Genomic DNA, 5,780 nt, shown 5'->3' with positions numbered 1-5,780 from the left:
TGGGGACTCAAGTAAAAAATTAGGAAGGGTTGGTCAGTATAACTTCTGACTAGGCCAGCTGTGTCTGTTAGCTGACAGTCATCAAAGTTAGGATTCTATCCTCCTACAGAGAGTGGGAGACAGAGGCCCTATCCTTCCTGATAGGAATGCCTTCCTGGTCCTTGGGAAAGACACTCCTGAGTTGTAGGAGATACATATACATCTCAAAGGGACAGAGGAAGGATTCACAATTTTAAGCTCTATTTTGGTAAATGATCTAAGAAAGGATGGTTGAAGAGGGCCTAGAACAAATAGTAAAATTTCCTGGCAGCCTTGAGCTTTCTCAGGCACACCCTTTAGGGATAGGGAGTAGGGAGTGTGGAGAAAGGACAGCGAGGTCATCCTAAGGACAGGGCCTTATGCTGCTAGAAGCCATGCTAGAGTTTGGACAGATTCCCCACGTGTCGAGAGTTTTGCAGTTCTAAACACACACATATACATTCTCATTCGGTACCTTAGTCCGCCCCTGCTCTACCAGATCTATATGCAAAGTCTTCCTCTCCTTCAGAAACTGTTATGGCGCGAACAATTCTAAGACCCACGGAGCCAATTGAGATGAATTATGAGCCTTTATTAGCCGGCCAGCAACTGACTCTCTACCACGCAGGGTTAGAGGAGATGGGCCCTGGGGTTTGAGAGTGAGGCAGTTATAAAGCCTAGAACAAGCAAGCGGATTACAGAAGCAGAAGTTGGCCATTAGCACAATACATCACCTAATACCACACCCTGGTTAACAAGTAAGTGGATTACAGAAGCAGACATTGGCCATCTTCATACCTTATACAATACACCTCCTAAACCACACCCAAGCAAGTAGGACAACTTCTGGTATCTAAAGATATTTCTTCCCTGTAGCTGACTTAGCTAGTTGGCTCACTTGAAAATCTTCCACCCTTAACAAAACCAGTAGGTTAGTCTTGAATGGAGTAACAGGTGGTCTTGAAGGCCAAATCCTAACACAGAATATTACTCAATCATTTAAAAAAAAAATGAACTCTTACCATTTGCAATGACATGGATGGACCTAGAGAGTATTATGCTGAGTGAAATAAGACAGAGAAAGAGAAATACCATTTGCTTTTACTTGTATGTGAAATCTAAGAAACAAAAGAAATGAACAAACTAAATGAACACAGACCAACAGATACAGAGAACACACTGGTGATTGCCAGAGGGGTGGAGGGTTGGGGGGCTGGATGAAAAAGGTGAAGGGATGAAGAAATACAAATTAGTAGTTAAAAAACAGTCGAGGATTTAGAGTATAGCATAGGGTATATAGTCTGTATTATTGTCATGGTCGTGATAGTGTCAGGTGCTAGAGTAATTGGGGAGATCACTTAATAAATTAATGTCTAACCATAGTACTGTATACCTGAAACTAAACTAAACTAAACAACTGAAATGAAATGAAATAAAGCCCCAGGGCAGGAGCCTACTGAGGAATGATATTCACCACACAGTGAACTTGTTACAAGGCCCCATCTATCTGCTACCATATCTATTTTAGCAGCTTCCCTGAGCCCAACCACACATCCGAGGAACACACAAGTGGCTTCCCAGCTTCAGCCCAGGATGCGGACTTGCAAGTCCATGTGGGAGAAAGGAGAAGCCCTCCGAAATGCCCAGCAATCGTGTAGCCTATGAATAACCCACCCCTCCAGCATTCATAGCACCTACCCCGGGATCTGGTCTGCATGGTCCGTCCCTCCGGGCACTGCTGCTGAATGCTGAGATGCCACCAGCCATTCTGCCTTACTCCTTCAGTGCTCTCCAAAAGGTGGGATGATCTACTGTAACAAAATCGAATGCCACAGTAAGCAAATCATTCCCTTGTTGATTCTACCCCCACCCACATTACCCCATCCTTCTGGTTATGTCAAAGAGAATGCCTCTGTCAGGTGCTACTAAGCCTTTAATATCTTGCTGAAGATTAGAGCCTTTGGCAGTGAACCAAAGCCTAACTAGATTTTTATTGACGACAGTGTAATTGTTTTGTCTTTGTTATATTTTTATTTACGGTCACCTTACATTTTTGGTAAGGGATACTGGGTTTTCCTTTGGTGATAGTGATGTAAAGTTTTCTTTTTATACGTATTTATTTGGGTAAAAAGTGAGTCCATTAAAGAAAATTACTGCATAGTTAAATCATGACGGGATGGCAAAATTCATGAGGGTGGTACTGTCTGCGCTTAGAAGTCCAAAATCATGGCCTCTGTATCTGTCCTGAGCGAGTGTCCCCACACCCACGAAAGCCTCCTGGAGGGCACACGTACCAGGTTACAACAAAAGGTAACTGGCTTTGCCCAGTGACCTTGGGCTGTATCCCTCCCTCCCTGGAGCGATCTTCCCCTTCCCCTTGCTGGAAGCCAGCAGGGGCTGGAGGATCATATGAAAAGAGGCACAAGGTAAGGGAACACGCATGCTGGTGCCTGGACGGAGGTGCAGGTGAAAAATTTGAAGTGGGAGTCGTGTGGCATCAATGCCTTTGGGGTCCTGGGAGTGGCGGCCGGGTGGCGGCGCTGGACCGCCGCGGGGCTGACGCGGACCTGAGCGCGGGCACAGCCCTCGCCTCCCTTCGCCGCGGGCAGCAGACTCGCGCTCCCAGCCGGAGAAGCACGTGGCGGGTGGCCCCCCTGCAGCCTGGAAATGCCGCACGCCTGCCCCGTCACAGCCCCACCTAAGGGGCCCTTGAGGTGGCCAGGCGCCCGGCACGAGGAAGTCAGTCTCATACCCCTTTGAAACCAAATCCCCGAGCACCAGAAAATGAACATGACCTCTATCCGGTATTCTTTACCATGTTGTGCAGACACCGTTAGAGGCTGGGGAAGCTGTGGGGCTCTTCTCTGAACAATGTTTTCAAATGCATTAAAAATATAGGAATAAATAACAAGATCTAGTAAATTTTTTATTTTATTTTTTTTGGAACGGGGGAATGGGCACAGGTGACTTTTCTAGATCTCTGCAATGACTGTGATATGACCTAAAAAAGTCTTCAATATCTCTTGGTACAGCCACCATGGTTTATTTGTTGCCCACATCCATCATTGAAGAAAATCCTAAATATCACTTAGAGGTTAATGAGAATAAAGACTGAATTATTTTCCCATACAAGTTCAAGGACTATGTGAATTCTATCTGCAAACCCAAGGTTAAGAAACCCTTAATGAAAACAGAGATGGTGAAGATGGAAGAAATTTAAACTGAATGCCTTAAACCCTGCACAGGGACACCTCAGTCCCTCCACGCCAGGACTTGCTGACAAGTTCCCGTTTTGCCCCAGCTGCAGCTCTCAGTGCTTCCTCAGCCTTGACCTTAAGAAAGAAGCTGGCTATGAGTAGCACTGGACAAAGGCATAGTCTAGGTCACTAGGGACAGAGGAGAGTCCTGGAACAAATGCAGACTGGCAGGAGCCTAAAATATCATCCAGGTGTACCCATTTGGTTTCCAGACATTGAGACATCAGAGGAAGTAAGTGCCCAGCATCTCACCACTCGTTCTGGGCAGAGCCAGAGGTCCATCTTCCATATCCATTTCCCCATTTGAGCCTAGAGGACAAACTAGGACAAATGTGGTGAGGGAGACCTCCCCAAAGCAGGCAAGGGACTCTCTGGGGCCTCACTAAGTCACCAGGTAGCCATGATAGAGAGTCTAGTTTCTTTGCAAGGAGGTAGGGTTGAAATTCTGAGGTGCTCAGGGTAGACCTCCCAAGAAAATTATATTAGAGCCAACACTTGAAAAAGAGAGGGATTGAGACAGGAAGATATCTGAGGGAAGAGTGTTTCAGAAAGAGGAAATCGCCAGTGCAAAAGCACCAAGGTAATGAGGCACCCAGTGTATTTCCGGAAGGAAGCCAGGGTCCATGCAGGAAAACAGCAACCACAGCAGTTATTCTAACTGAGAAAATTCAGTACAGGGAATTGAACAGGTACTGGAGGAAGGAAAAGGCAAAACACAGACAGTATAACCTCAGGAAGTAACTCCTCAGCTGGGGGCACAGAGGGTCCTCGTGAATGCGTTTAGGGGAAACAGAGGAAAAGGGGAATGACACCCATGGTCTGGTGCGCTCCCTGAGGACAGCCAGACAAGGGTTAAATATTAAAAACCGGAAGCTCTTCCTTGATAGGGCCACCACCGCGGTGACTATGCATCCTCTGGCCCTTTTTGACAGCTGGGGACACACCACCAGCAACACCCTCATCCTACCACGCCAAGAACTCCAGACAGTACTGCCTGCTCTGCTTCTAGAAGCGGAGCCACCCAAGAAATAGGGCTGAGAGCACCCATCCCCACCAGACCCTGCACTGTTATAAAAGGGGCTGGGGGCATGAGAATTTTTCTGCCGTCCCCACCTTTCCTTCCAAACCAAGAAAGCCCATTTTTTGGCTAAAAGAAATCTCTCCTCTACATATGCATTCACATAGATGAAAACTTTTCATCCTCGCTTCATAATATTACAATTTCACAATGAAGTTTCCCCTTCATTTTAATAAGTTATCTCTAAGATAATTTATCCCTATATTAGAGAAAATGAAGACATGGAGTGGGAATGACCAGTTGAATAATGTCAGATGCTCCAAGAACCAGTCTGATTCTCACACGCCCCTGGGGAGACGTGATGGACAGAAGGAGGCTTGGCACAGTTTTCCCCCTAGTGTGACTGCAGTAGATCTGTTGGTGCCCTACCCAGATCTCCTAACTGGGCCAGCGCACCTGTCCTCCAGATCCTGAGTGCTGGCTGCTAACTCCTCACACCTACATCCTTCTCCTGCCCTTGGCTGAGTACAGCTGTCTTGCCTGGAGATGCCTAGGAAGTGATGCACCGTCCTCAGAAGGCAGCCTATAACCAATGACTAATGGGTGTGGGAGTGTGACAACCTAACCCCCTTGCTGTGTGTATGGGGGGACAACCTCTATATTCCAGAGCTCCCCGGGGGATCAGGCTACGACTAGACTTGATCCAAACCCACATCTTCGCTTTGCCCTTCCCTCACTTTCTTAAAACTTCTTGCACAAGATTTACCATTTCAGGCTCTGCTTCTGGAAAACTATTCGGAAAATAGTGTCCTGTGAGACCAGTCCTGTGAGATGATTGATAAGAAATGTTTCATGGTCAAATTGTCGGAGCAATTCTGAAGATTTTGTTCCTCTTTCTAAGAGTCAAAATGCATATTAACAGTTCTGACAAATGTGGCAATAAAGAAACCTGCTTAATCCTGTTAGTACCTATTAACATCAAATACTTTAGGGAAACTATCCAAGCAATGTGCCCCAAGGGGCCAGTCAAGTTCAGGAGGAGTGGGATGGGGGCGGGAAAGGGATACTGGGAAGAATCATTGATCTAGAATATTCCAAGTCTATTCTGAGGCTGGCTTTAGGATTTGGATTCAGTTTGGTTGGAGATGAGAGAGAGGATTTGTTCTGTGCCTGACTTGTAACCCTGGGGAAGCTTCCAGACCAGTAGATCCCTGAGTCCAACCCTGAATACAGACGACAAGGCTGGCACCACTGTCGACCCGTAGTTATGACTCCTTTGTACCTTACTGTCCTCAAGGGCCACGCAGGACGACCACCTCTCCTTTCACTAACGAATGGGAAGAGTATTGTTTGACTATAGAAGACTTCTGGCTTTTTCTTAAATTCAAATTCAGTCTAGGAAACCAGTTTATCGTAATCCATCTTCTCCTCTCTCTGTTCCAAAAGGGTGTGGGGAAAATTGTTCTTTATTAACAAAGTGGGCCGGC

The sequence above is a fragment of the Pteropus alecto genome, unplaced genomic scaffold, assembly GCF_000325575.1.
Source record: "Pteropus alecto unplaced genomic scaffold, ASM32557v1 scaffold123, whole genome shotgun sequence".
Taxonomy (NCBI): domain Eukaryota; kingdom Metazoa; phylum Chordata; class Mammalia; order Chiroptera; family Pteropodidae; genus Pteropus; species Pteropus alecto.
Note: the sequence above shows the minus strand (reverse complement) of the source record.